Source organism: Plecotus auritus (genome assembly GCF_963455305.1).
Source record: "Plecotus auritus genome assembly, chromosome: 8".
Taxonomy (NCBI): Eukaryota; Metazoa; Chordata; class Mammalia; order Chiroptera; family Vespertilionidae; genus Plecotus; species Plecotus auritus.
Genome location: NC_137782.1, coordinates 175,596,161 through 175,610,776, shown reverse-complemented (window position 1 = coordinate 175,610,776; position 14,616 = coordinate 175,596,161). Strand labels below are relative to the sequence as shown.

The 14,616-nt window shown below is 47.5% G+C and overlaps 2 protein-coding genes across 20 annotated transcripts in view; one reads left to right on the top strand and one right to left on the bottom strand.

The window, feature by feature from the left end:
- The window catches only part of TPO (thyroid peroxidase), a gene marked incomplete at its 5' end in the record, with an annotated part of 445,236 nt that overhangs the window by 319,463 nt on the left and 111,157 nt on the right, over positions 1-14,616 (top strand). The window lies entirely within an intron of this gene.
- The window catches only part of MYT1L (myelin transcription factor 1 like), a 297,774-nt gene that overhangs the window by 179,717 nt on the left and 103,441 nt on the right, over positions 1-14,616 (bottom strand). For 14 of the 19 annotated variants that reach the window (XM_080683275.1, XM_080683277.1, XM_080683278.1 and 11 more), the window contains one exon: positions 3,599-3,714. The exons of the other annotated variants lie outside the window; for them this stretch is intronic. The gene's annotated coding sequence lies outside the window, so the exon portion shown is untranslated. The remainder of the gene's footprint in view (positions 1-3,598; positions 3,715-14,616) is intronic. 19 annotated transcript variants of the gene reach the window in all.

Genomic DNA, 14,616 nt, shown 5'->3' with positions numbered 1-14,616 from the left:
CCAAGACTTTGCACTCAGCCCACAAAGGGGTGCACCAAGAGCATCCACCTCAGGTGATTGGGGAGGCTGAGCTACTGGCCCCTATAGGTCACCTACCACACAAAGCCACTCCATCAACACAAAGAAGTAGCAAAATACAGAGACAAAGAAACATGTCACGAATGAAAGAAATGGAGGAAAGCAAACTACTGGATGACATAGAGTTCAGAACCACATTTATAAGGTTACTCAAGAATCTTCTAAAAACCGCTGAGGAATTTAGTGAGACCTTTAAGGATCTTAATGAGAATGCCAAAAAAATGGAAAAGGACCAGTCAGAAATTAAGCATACACTGTCTGAAATAAAGAATATACAGAAAAACTCAACTGCAGATCAAAGTACCCCAAGAATCAAACCAAAGATCTGAAATATGAGAAAACAAAAAACACCCAACCAGAAAAACAAAAAGAAAAAAGAATCCAAAAATATGAAGATAGTGTAAGGAGCCTCTGGGACAACTTTAAGCGTACCAACATCCGAATTTTTGGGGTGCCAGAAGAAGAGAGAGAGCAAAATATTGAAAACCTATTAGAAGAATTAATGACAGAAAACTTTCCCTACCTGGTGAAAGAAATAGACTTACAAGTTGAGGAAGCGCACAGAACCCCATACAAGAGGAATCCAAAGAGGACCACACCAAGACACATCATAATTAAAATGCCAAGGGCAAAAGACAAAGAGAGAATCTTGAAAGCAGCAAGAGAAAAACGGTTAGTTACCTACAAGGGAGCACCCATACGACTGTCAGCTGATTTCTCGGCAGAAACTATGCAGGCCAGAAGGGAGTGGCAAGAAATATTCAAAGTGATGAACAGCAAGAACCTACAACCAAGATTACTCTACCCAGCAAAGCTATCATTCAGAGTTGAAGGTCAGATAAAGAGCTTCACAGACAAGAAAAAGCTAAAGTAGTTCATCACCACCAAACCAGGATTACATGAAATGCTGAAGGGTATTCTTTAAGAAGAGGAAGAAGAAGAAAAAGGTAAAGATAAAATTTATGAACAACAAAATGACATCAAATACATACCTACCAACAAGTGAATCTAAAAATCAAGTGAATAAAAAATCTGATGAACAGAATGGACTGATGAATATAACAGAATCAGGGACACAGAAAGGGAGTGGACTGACAATTCTCAGAGGGAAGGGGGTGTGAGGGGTGCGGGAAGAGATTGGACAAAAATCTTACACCTATGGATGAAGACAGTGGCGGGGGCTAAGGGCATGGGGTGGGGTGGGGAATCAGGTGGAGGGGAGCTATGGGGGGAAATAAAGAGGAACACCTGTGATAATCTAAACAGTAAAGATTTATTTAAAAAAAATTAGATTTGAAAAGAGAGTAAGAGTTATATTGTGTTTTCCAAAAATGACTGTGGTTATTCAGGAACTCTTACTTTAGATATGTACCACTCTTGGAAGCTCGTACGGAGGACGGCCCCCTTGCTGCTGTGACAATGGGGGCGGGGATGGGCTGTGCAGAGGCCCCAGGCCCACAGAGCCTGCGATCCACCACCTGCCCTCTACAGAGGTTGCTCTCCCCGCGCCAGGCTGTGACGGTGACTTGAGGTTTTCATCGTGTGGAGAGAGGATCACGTGGTGATTTAGACTTGGTTCCCGAAGCGCTGTTAGGACACAGGTGCATCCCCTTTTTCGGAATGCTCATCTGTTTCTCTCAATGCACCCTTTTACTTCATCATCCCTGGGCTAACCGAGGACATACCAAATAAATACTGATTCTTCCTGAGGTCACACCCTAATCTTTAAAGAATGGATACAAAGTACCTGGAAATCACAGAGCTATGGGAAAAACTAGTCATTAAAAGGTAATTGTGGGACTGTCCAGTTCCTGCCACACCGGGAGTCTGCCCCGCCCCCCAGGGCCTGCTTGGGGTGTTCAAGAGAGACACGTGTGGTCCTGTGTGCACAGGCTGGTGGTCAGGAGTGCCAAACAGGAGGAGATCAGTGCCGTTGAGCTCTCTTCATTTCTCTCAACAACTTCAACTTGTCTGTCCATCTTGAAAACCAAATGTGATGCCTTAACTAGGAAGCCTATTCAAGGCCAAGATTATCCAGTATAAACATGAATTTTTCTTTGAAAATTAGCTTATTGTTTCGTTTTGCTATTTTAACTTATGGTGAGATTTGTATTTGAATGCTCGATATGAAACCATGTTGGTAACCATTTAAATGTGAACATTTAACTCCATGCCAGAAACATCAATTCAACAAACCCACATTTAAATATTGAATTTTTGTAATATTCCATTACATTCTTTGACTTATGACTAAAAGTGAAGGGGACTGGACAAAAGAAGACAGCCTGTGTATATGAAACATCTCCGACTCAGAAACTTGAACTGACGTTAAACTCAGTTTTGAGTTCGACTCCCAATGTGAACAGGCTTTATTTTTTTTAACTCCAGGGACATGACCAACATGATGCCTTCTCAAAGCCAAACCCAGGAGTGCAGTGATTTCTTGAGGGACAGTGACTCGGGCAGACACGGACCATAATAAGAACAACTGTGACCTATGACACCAGGTCCTAAAGCTCCTAAAGCCTGAGTTCCCACGAGGTGGCAGCATACGGAACGCGACCCCACATCTGATCTCCACGTGGCGGGCAAACGGGGAGTCAGCAGAGAAGTCAATGACTACCGCACAGTGAACCTTGAAAGATGCCAGTTTTCCTCAGAGAGCACCCTACGAACGGACTGTTTCACCAGCCAAGTCCCCTGTGTAAAATGGACTCCCAAATGTGGGCATGAGCTCAATACAGCGCTTCTGAAGTCAGTAGCATGCACACGCTCAGAAGCCGAGACTTGGCAGAGGGGAGTTTAGTCACATTACCATTGCATTGACCTTCAGCCTCGGAGATTCCCTAAAGTGTCCTGACTGGGCAGCAACCATTTTTTTAAAATATTGATTTCAGGGAGGAAGGGAGAGGGAGAGAGAAAGAGAAACATCAATGATGAGAGAGAATCGTGGATCTGCTGCCTCGTGCATGTCCCACACTGGGGATCAAGCCCGAAACCCGGGCATGTGCCCTGACGGGGAATCGAACCGTGACCTCCTGGTTCATAGGTGGATGCTCAACCACTGGGCCATACCAGCTGGGAACAGCAGCAATCATTTGACATGAGCCAATATCCACTCCAAACTCCAAAACATAATTAGCAAACGCTGCTAAAATTACGAACTTGACTAACCAGCTACGTTTGTATTGATTCCACATGAAACAGCCCCATTTGAGACCCAGTGTCATTTTCCCCACTGCGATCCCAAGGATCCTCCCAGTGCCCAGAGGATGCACGGCTTCCTGCTCTATGGAGCATCAGTGGCAGGAACAATATATGCATCATCTAATTTAACTGCAAATGGCTCTTTTTAGTGAGAATCATCTGTTTGGAGAAGATGCACAACAGAACTCTTAACTGCCTCCCAGAAGGCAGGAAGCCCCAGGACGCTGAGAAGAAAGGAGTGACTCAGAGCAGCAAGTGGGGAGGCCCAGGGAGAGGACCCTTGCACAGTCCCCAGAGAGCTGGGGGCAGGTACCTGAACTCCGTTGCCCGGTGATGCTCTTTGGCTCAGACTTTGCTGCCTCAGTCAGAGCTGGGAGTTCAGGGATGCCACCAGGATGTGAGTCACCAATCCTTCTTCCGGTTCATTTTCTAAAGGACAAAACAACATGGTAACTACCAGAGGAGAGGTGAGACTGACGGGAACTCTCCCCTTTGTGCTGTATTATACTTACAAGGAAGAGTTACATTTCAAGACAGGTAACCACATTAAGAAATGTGCCAATGATTTCACTCAGAAATGCTGATGTGAAAGGCCATAATGGACAAGTAGACAATGCTTTTAAACATTTAGTTAATTTACTTTGAAATCCAAGATATTTAACAGGTTTAAATACGTATCTAGATTTGACACTCAAACTAAGAGCACTTAATATTTAGATGGACCCATTAACCAGCCAATTTTTAAGATTATTGCCTTCTTCAACACTTTGATGCAGTTAAGGAAAAATGTAATGAGTGAGAAATATTTTAGATGTGTCATTATTTCTTGGAAATAATGTTACCTCATTCATAACAGATTATAATCTGGAGATGAGAAGAGTGGCTCAAATGCCAGCTCCATTTTATTTTAGTAGAACAACAACAAAAGACATTCTCTTCATTAATGCAAATTAGAATTTATTTCTTGACTTTCTATCAAGGTTCTCTGCAATATTGTGTCAATGTTAGCAAGTACTGACTGTTCTAATGGGAAAATAAAATACCCAGATTATTTCAAACTATATTGCCTAAGAGAGGATTTATTTATTTTTTTTTACAAAGAAAAGAAAAACTGGGAGGTAGAAAGTGGAGCGAGGAGGTGCCTCAGTTGTTGAAGCTATTGTTGCTGGTGCAAACCTCTGAACTCAGAGATGCTCATTAAACTGAGTCTATGGCAATAACAGCCGAAGTGTTAATGGGCAGCAGTGAAGTGTGTCAGGCAAATGAAGGACCCTGAGGGCTCTCCATGCTGTTCCTGATCCGCTCCACGCTGCAGCGTTACCATAAATCCTCTAAAAGACACTGTCCCTCATTTTTTGCGTGTTAGCTCACCATGAAGATAATACTCAGGGCGGTTAGCAAGGGAGATTTGAAATAAGATAGCACACAATTTCCTATGAAATATACAGACTGCCTATAAAATGCAACCATAACAAATTTTATTAATTTTCCTAATAAGGATTTACCAAAACAAACACCTAAAGAACAGAATAATTCAGAAATATGCACATGAAGCTAGAAAGCTTTTAAAATTACCCTGAAAAAATCAAAGTTGAAAAATAGAATGAGAGCTAATATGTTTGTTTTGTGTCAAAGTCTAGAATCATTAATTATTCTGTAACATTTAAAAATACATTAAGTGATTGAGCAAAAAAGGAAAAAAAAAAAGAGAAAGAACTCATGGACATGGACCCCAGTGTGGTGACTGTGGGGGGAAGGGAGTGGGTGGAGGTAGAAGAGGGTAGAAGAGGGATAAATGGTGATGGAAAAAATAAAATAAAATATGGATATAAAAAAGAAATACCTTATTTAAAATTAAATAACTAGTATATTAAAATATATACATATTAAACTTCTAATACAAATTGTTATTTGCGAATTTATTTACAACAAACACAGACATCTATCCTTAAACATCTTTGAGAACAGAGTGTTTTGTGGCCTTTTCCTGTCTAACAATACTCAAAACACACACGTACATGCACACACACGTCCATATGCACACACACATCCATATGCATACACACACGTACATGCACACACACGTTCATATGCACACACACAGGCACACACACATCCATATGCATACACACACGTACATGCACACACACATTCCTATGCACACACACAGGCACACACACATCCATATGCATACACACACGTACATGCACACACACGTTCATATGCACACACAGGCACACACACATCCATATGCATACACACACGTACATGCACACACACATTCATATGCACACACACAGGCACACACACATCCATATGCACACACACGTACATGCACACACACATTCATATGCACACACACAGGCACACACACGTCCATATGCACACACACGTCCATGCACACACATGTCCATATGCACACACACAGGCACACAAAATGTATGCATACAATGTCAGCAAGAAGTTCTTCTCAACGCTAGCTGTACTCCTCCTTATACTATAATTTGCAAACGTAACGTACGCATGACAAAGGCCAACGCCCAAACCTCCTCCCATCCAACACTCCCCCTTACAAATGATCTAGGTTCAGAAGTGAGTTTGTATCCAGACAAACAGCAGCGCCTTCTACATCCTCAGCCTTGAGCTGTGCTCACTAGAGCTCAGCATTCAGAGCCCTGGTCCTAACGATAAAGGAGCATGGGCCACGCAGGAACTCCGGGTCTGGACAGTGGGCCATGGGGAGGAGTGTTTGCTTGGAGGACATTTACTGCTACCGCCTGTTATTGTTCATTTCTGAAATCCATGCCTGCTCTCGCCACCAGATTCTACTAAGGCCGTTCCATAGAACACTTAACATTATTGACTCTGAAAACGTAATAGAATGGTTTAAATACATGGACAGTTGTATTTATGCATTACTTCTAGGTTAGCAAGACCCATCTTACCCAATATTGGGGTGAGTATTTTCTGAGTCATTGAACTACTCTGACGTTCAGGTTTCTCTCGGATAGTAATAGGGCTGGGTTGAAAATGTAAAGCATTCCCTTCAGCTTCCAAATACCAAAACACCCACAGTCCTCCAGGCCTGGTGATGGCTCCTGGTGTGACTTCTGGGTTGGTGAACACCTGTACAGGAAGTGTGCTCCTCTCGTGTGTGAACTGTCCGATCAGCTCTCCACGACGGTCCACGCAGTCACAGGTGGCGCTCGGAGTGTCAGCTAAGTCCCACGAGGAATGGCTTTATGCATTCCTGTGCCCAGCAGTGCCTCGCGGGGACCCTGCTGATGACAGGAGCAGCGCAGCACCGCCCCCCGCCCCTCCCAGCCCCAGAGCAGGAGGTGGCTCCCGGGACTTTCCCAGCAGGCGGGTGTGAGCACACTGGGCTGTGGACATTCCTGTGCCTGCCATCCCTGTTTCCTGAGATTTCTTACTGTCAGAAAGACCTGATTAGCTGAGTTGTGCACAGGTGGTACATGCGTGTGCCTTCTTGGCACCCCAAGTCACTGCTGTAGGGTCATCTAGCAGCAGAGACCTCTCCTGCCTTTTTCCTCCCTAAAAAGTTCTACATGAGACGGGCAAAAAATGAGGGCCATGTTTTAACAGTGCCTCAGACGTACACACGGAACAGGAGGAGCCAGACACTCCTCGCCGGCACAGGGAGAAGGAAGTCCCCGGGGAGCAGGCAGTCCGCAGGCCCTGGCCGGCTGTGCTCCCTGGAGAAGCTCCCTGCTGCCGCAGTGGTCCAAGCAGGCATGCCCAGTGGACAGAAGGGTGCGCAGCGGGCGGCAGCAGCGCGAGTGGGGTTCCGGCCCCTGGGCACTCCCGGCGGTCTGCTGGTTCCGCCCCCAGACCTGTGACCAGAACGGAGACTGGCGGTGGGCTGAGACAGAGGAGCAGACTGTTGGTGCCCTCCCACACGCAGCAGGCGCTCGTCAGTCTTTCCTGCTTGAACAGAGGGCAGTTCCCCTTGTGCCACACGACATGGCTTGGGCGAATGCCCGCCCTTGCTTGGTCTCTGTCCTAGAATGTGCCCATGTGCGGGCACTCCGCTTCCAGCCGGTGAGGACATGAGAACACGCCCACTGCCAGGCTTTCAGAGAAAAGGAAGATAATCGTCTTCAGAAGACAGAGGTAAGAATGAGGAAATGCATAGTCAAAGACGTAACCGAATAAGGCTATCTTAAGAATAACAGAAAGTCAGAAGAACGTATGTGGATTTTAAAATCACCTTACGTCATTTCTGAATACTCGGCACCTCTGCTCTCTGTGCTATGAATCTAATCCATCACACAAGTTCGCCCAACAACGGCCGTAACTGTGAGCACTGGGATGTACTTTTGACAAGCAAGAAGGTTCAACCTTACCCACACATGGCCTTTCCAATCTCAGTATTTCCCACGGCGCCACCCAATCTCTCAGCAAGGAACCACTGGTTCCAGCATGTTAACGGACAACATAAAGGACAACAGCAAATGCAATTTGCAGCTTCTGTAGATAAAACATCACGTGCACGATCTGTCCTCCAGCTGCCCTCTGATGACTAGGGATTCCCAAGCTTAGGCCTGGAGTCAAACCCACCATCTCACTGGTTCGTGAAACCAGCTCAGGAAGAGAACGCCAGTTCCCACTGCGTGCTTCTAGGGAGCGTCCCCAGGACTCCCGACGCGGAGGAGGGACGGCGGCTGCAGCCTGGCTGGGGCACGGTGACAGGTAGTGAGCAGCACGCTACACAGGCTGTGCGAAGGCGAAGGAACAACCTGTTGTGAGGAAACTGCGGTGTGGATGACAATTTAAAACGTGTGCCCCTCGCTAACAATCCCAGCTCCTGTATCCGCCAATTATGTTTTAGTCACATGTGTACACAGGTACATACATACAATTGTTCAGTGCAGTACTGTGCATGATAAAAATGCAGCCGTCATGGTGGACTGGTAAGGTTATTGATGGGTATGTCTTGACAGGGCAGAGTCACCAAGGTGTAGAGGGAAACGATAAGGGATGGCACGGAGCAGCTCAGGTACCCACTGAAGAGCGATGCAGGTCTCACCTGACAGTGTAGTTCCTATGGACAAGCGCACACAGGTAAGTGCAGGGACAGTGTTCAGAAGGGGTCCCACCCAACAGTTAGCCGCGATTATCTTTGGGAAAAGGAGTGGGATTTTGAGGACTAAGAAGAACTTTCACTTTTCACCTTCAATACTTCTAATTGTGTGTGTGTGTGTGTGTGTGTGTGTGTGTTTAATCCTCACCTGAGGAGACGCTTCCACTGATTTTAAAGAAAGCGAAGAAAAAGAGAGACACACAGAGAGAGAAACATCACATGCGCCCTACCCGAAGATCAAACCTGCAACCCCCTTGGAGCAAAGGATGATGGGGAGCCACCGAGCCAGGGGGAATGGTTCATATTTTAGTGACAAAGTAAAATGATGTTAACAAAATAAACTGAAAAATATGATCATTTCATATATATGTTACTATTTTTAGAAATTCTGAATCAATTGCTCTAAAGAATGATTAATAAATTCAGGTTAAAAATTATCCTTCCAAAGTCACTAGTAGTCACAAGCAACTTGAACTCTCCAGAACCCAAACCATTCCCTGCTTCCGAGCGCATTTGTAAATGGTTCTGGGATCTGCTGACTGTTCACACACCAATCAACAATGCTGCAAGAATTCACACTGAGGCCCAATTAGATCATCTCAGCTCATTAAAAAATATTCTTCCAGAATAAGCAAAACGATATAGAAAGGCAATTAAACATGGAGGCCATTACAACAAAGGCCGTCCAGTGCTGTGTCAGGAAGGAAGGGGCTGCCTAGGACACCCAGCGCCGTCCTCCAGCGGCTGAGGCCCAAGCACCGTGAAGAGTGAGACTGTATCACCAAGCCACAACCCCAGCAACCAACACCCAAGGGAGAACCGCTCCTGGAGCCTCTGGATGTCAGAATGAACGTAGCCTCACCGTCGGGCAGCCTGCCCTCGGAAGACTGGGGGCTGAAGTCCAGAAAAGCTCAGTAACTTGCCCGATATGACAAGGAGCCTAAGAGCAGATCCAGGACAAGGTCCTTCCGCCAACGATGTGAAAGCCATTGCAGAGAAACCGAAGAACTACTTTCAGTTGTTTGTAAGGACACGCAGCTGTGGTCTCCAGGGCCCGTGGTCTCCAGGGCCCGTGGTCTCCAGGGCCCGTGGTCTCCAGGGCCCGTGGTCTCCAGGGCCCGTGGTCTCCAGGGCCCGTGGTCTCCAGGGCCTGTGGTCTCCAGGGCCCGTGGTCTCCAGGGCCCGTGGTCTCCAGGGCCCGTGGTCTCCAGGGCCCGTGGTCTCCAGGGCCCGTGGTCTCCAGGGCCCGTGGACGAAGGCCGTTTGAGGCTTCAGAGGGTGAGGGCCAGCATCAGCACAGAGCAGGGTTCCGGTCTGCAGTTCACATCTCACAGGCCTTCCTTGCCCGAGAGGCTGTGGTGTGACTTTAGGATCCCGGGAATGAATCCTCACGTACCCACTGCTGGCAGGGCCCTGTCAGATTCCATCCACTAAGGCTTTGCTACTTGTGCCCTGCCCAGCGGTGAAACAAGTGGTTCTTACTGAAATCAAAACGTTCCAAGAGGCAGTGTCCAAATAAACCCCTCCAAGGACTCAGAGACCTCATTCTGCCGTCCTTTCCTTCCTCCCACACTCACTAGTCTGAACTCTAATTACCCCGGCTGAGTTCACTTCACCGTTCCCACCTGGTCCCCCAGTCCTGTCCCTCCTCTCCCCATCCTGTGACAAGAATCTTTAAAACTGCTTGTTATGGCAAACCACTGCTCAATAATAAATCAATTCAACAGTAAGAGTATCACTGTGACATCGTACACATGTATCACAATTCAAAGTTAAGTATTTCCCACACTTTTAAATTATGCCTATTTGACAGGCGAGCAAACTGAAGTTCAGAGAACAGTGCTTTAGTCAGAAGTAGTAAGAGGCAGAGCTGAACTAGAAACATCCTCTATAGCCCGGCCAGCGTGGCTCAGTGGTTGAGCTTCAACCTATGAACCAGGAAGTCACAGTCTGATCCCCTGTCAGGGCACATGCCCAGGGCTGCAGGCTCCATCTCCAGTGTGGGGCGTGTGCGGGAGGCAGCCGATCAATGATCCTCTCTCATCACTGATGTTTGTATCTCCTCTCCCTCTTCCTTCCTTTCTGAAATCAATAAAAATACATTTAACAAAAGCATCTTCTTTATCCTGGCTTCCAATGTCCTGTAAAGCTTGGTGACGAATTATCTCGAGTTTTAAGTCTCACCACTGCCCCATGTGACCCTTAGCTTCAGCCACTACGTTTTCTCTCATCCTCATAAACAGAGGATACTTCCTCACTTGGTCCGCATCATTCTATTTAAAGATCAACGATTTTTCAGCCCTCTATCAAATCCCACCCTTATCTAGTCGGAGACTTCCCGGATCACTCCAGCCCTGAGGAGGAGATCATTACGTCTGAATTATGGCCAGGCCACCCTTCAGCCAGTCCTAACAGACCATGGACCATGCACATCAATGTTTACATTTCATCTGCCATTGCCGGCTGACTCTTCAGTTGTGTCTTATGTTGGCTGTTGCTTCTGTAATTGTTATAAGAGATGGAAGTTTCCTAAGTCAGGGATAGTATCTGTTCATCTTTATGTCACAAGGGGCAAAAAAAGGCAGTCTGACGAATGAATTTTAATAATAACAATAATAATAAGTGCACTGTGAGTTTATCAGCCATACAGGAGATGTTTACTATTCTGTGAATTCCTCATGGTATCTAGCAAGTACTTATGTACTTCTAAGTATTTATTGTCAATTGGAAAAATATAAGCCATTCGTCTTAGTCTGCTCACGCTGCTATAATAAAATACAACAGACTGGGTGGCTTATAAACAACAGAAATTTATTCCTCACAGTTTTGGAGACTGGCAGTTAGATCAGGAAGCCAACCTGGTCAGGTGAGGGCCCACTTCTGGCTGCAGATGTCTCACTTGTCCTCAGGCAGTGGGAGGGGTCTCTGCGATAAGGCCAGGGATCCCATCCGAGAGCCCTACCTCTCCTCTCAATACCTTCACCTTGGGGGTTGAGATTTCTCATTCGAATATGGGGCCACACCTTCAGACCACAGCACCACTGGTGAAGGATGAGTCTGTGCCCCACACCCCGAGTCAGGGAAGACAAGGACAGAGCGGTGTGGGCCAGCTGTCTGACTTAGGGGTAAGCATGTGCAGCAGAGCGAGCACGTGATGAAGGTGTGGGCACTCATGACAGTATCTCTAACTCCTCTTGATTCTGAGATGCTGCGACTTGAGGGACTGAATTATACTAATTGCTCAATGAACTGCACAAATTGCAGGGATCCTTGGATAGACAAGCAGAACTGGAGCAGCAATCCCCTCTCTTAGAATATATACAAATTACTGTCTATCAAGGGCTGTGATTGTAGAGTGTGACTTCAATATGTTATTAGTTCAACTTAAGCCTGGACCACATGTTCCAACTGGGAAGTCCTGATGCCGAGGGGCACGTCTAGCCACCTTCGCTTTGGATGGGCCGCGGATCACGATGCCAAAGACTGGGAGGGCCGCTGGCTGCCTAGACCCCCGGCACAGCTCTTAGCAGCAGCTCCGAGGAAGGGCAGCGGAGCCCCGTGCTCCTCCGGGTAAGTACAGCCTCCAACCAACTGCTGCCCCAAGTGACAGAAAACGGCCTTTCCGAGTTACAGCGTTTTCATATAATTATGTCATCTGACCCTCAAGACAACCCTGAGGACAGGGCTACTGGGGTATTATTAAGTCTGCTTTCAGAGAGAAGGGGGTTTTCAGAAAGGGAACCTCCCCACATCAGAGCCTGGATGAGAACCTGTTTCCCGCCCGAATGTGTGCAGAGCTCCACCCTCTCAGCTGCACCCACTGCCCCGGGGAACACACGTCTGGATGACCTTCGCTGCATCCCTCGTCTGACCTGACTGTACGTGGGGCGCCGAGACCAAGAAGAAGGGCAATCGAGAGCCTTGGGTCCAAGGTGGACAGATACACTGCCTGTGGGACGGACGGACGTGCCAAGCTTGGGAAGGACTTAACTTCAGAACATTAACCCAGGGCCCACACCAGCCCCCAACCACTACACTGGAATCCATTCCTTTGAACATTAGTACTTTAAAGCGTTTCTCTTCATAAAATACAACAGTCTTAGGATACTAATACTTTGTCCCCGCCCCCCCCCCCCACCCATTCTCTCTCTCTCTCTCTTTCTGTCTCACACACACTCATTTTCTATCATTTCCACAAGGGAGAACACCAGAGTGTAGCAATTATAAGGATGAGGATGTAGGATTTAGGGAGAATTGGAGACTTAAAAGCATGCTTTTGCCCAGATTTATTAAAGCGCAATATTGTGGCACATTAAATGCTTGGCAGTAACCATAGAGGCGTGCTCTGTTCTCCACTGGGCGACTGTCTGCTGTGGAACTCTCCCTGTGGATCATGGGAAGGAGGACTGCTTTGGGAATCCCTGGCCGTCAACCCAAACACCAGGACAGCACAGCCCAGAACCAGCGCAGCCCAGGGTGGCAGGAACTGAGACGGTAACAAGACCTGCTTAGACTGTTTGGTTAAAACAATTAGAAACACCCTGGCTGGTCTGGCTCAGTGGACAGAGTGTCGGCCTGCAGACTGAAGGGTCCCGGATTAGGATCTGGTCAGGGCACATGCCTAGGTTGCGGGCTCAATCCCCAGTAGGGGGTGTGCAGGAGGCAGCCGATCAATGATTCTCTCTCATTAATGTTTCTATCTCTTTTTCCCTCTCCCTTCCTCTCTGAAATCAATAAAAATATATTTTAAAACAATTAGAAACTACTCTGAAGGGGAAAAAGGCAGACACTTGAAAAGTGACCTGTTCATTCTTCTATCAACTCATAGGAAAGTCCAATAGGGAAACACACACACACACACACACACACACACACACACACACACACACACACACACACACACCCGTTTCACTAATTCTCATAGGGAACGAAATGGGAAAAGCATCCAGAGGAGAAAGTCCTTGGACAGCCAGGTGAACACGTGAAGCACAGCCTGTCTAAGAGGCCATGCTTCCTCACAGGCAGTCTCAGCCGACCCAGCACGCCAAGGGCTGAGCCACGAGGAAACCGCATGCAGGCCACTCCCTGCGCACAGCGGCTCTGAGGCTGCGTCCCAAGAGGGCGGGGCAGTGGGAGCGACCAGAGACCCGTCCCTGGTACACAGGCTTCTCTGAGCAGGGCCCCGGTGCCCCTGCCGCCCCCGCCCCCCGATCCCTCCCACACAGCAGTACACACAGACCATCCGCCCGTCCTCTGCGTGGGAGGGGTCTCGGCGACAAGGTCAGGGATCTGGTATGGGAAGGAGGGTGAGTGCCTTATCGGACTGCAAGCTGCTCTGTCCACCTGTTAAATAGGTCTGTGAAAATTCTTGTCTTACACTTCCATGTAATTAGTGTTAAAGTTCATCTGTATAATGAAACCCAATCACAAATGTAGACATTTTGAGTGAGTTGGTATGAAAGTGAAAAAAATACATAGCAAAGAAACGACAACCAATGTATACTATCACATATTTAAGACTTCTTTCTGTGGTGAAAAAAAATGTGAAAGTGAGGGCAGGGAAGTGACCCATCCAAGGCTGCACACAGCAAGTTCTGGCCCAGATCCCAGCATGGAGGTCCCTTCCACCACTCCTGAGGCACGTCCCAGTGACGTCTAACCAAAGTGAGCCAGCAGGAGGTGGAGGTCTGTCTGTGTGATGGCCGCCGCACCGAGAGAGGACTGAGCAGATACAGGATGCACAGGGGCCCCTCCTGCAACCTGGGACAGTCACTGTGTTTATGGGGCCTGCGGGCCCGGGGAGCAGGGAGCTCCGCCAGCACGGGAGACCCGGCCTGGTTCTGCACCACGGGCTCCGGGACCCGGACGAATGTCCCAGCTGTGTGGGCAGCTCTTTTCATGCCTAAGTGCCAAGTTCAACTGGAGACTTTACTGTCTGTGACTTAAATGTTTGTTTCAATCGTGAATTCCACTGCTTTATGCATAATGAAATTTAACTGCGACAATTTAAAGTTACACACAAAATTTTTGTTGTTGTTGTGAATCCTCACCCAAGGATATTTTCCCATTGATTTTTAAAGAGAGTGGAAGGTAGAGGGAGAGACAGAGAGAAACGTCGACGTGAGAGAGACCCATGGATTGGTTGCCTCCCACACACACCCTTCACAGGAAATGAACCCGGGACTTTCAGTCCACTAGCCAACGCTCTACCACTGAGCCAAACCTGCTAG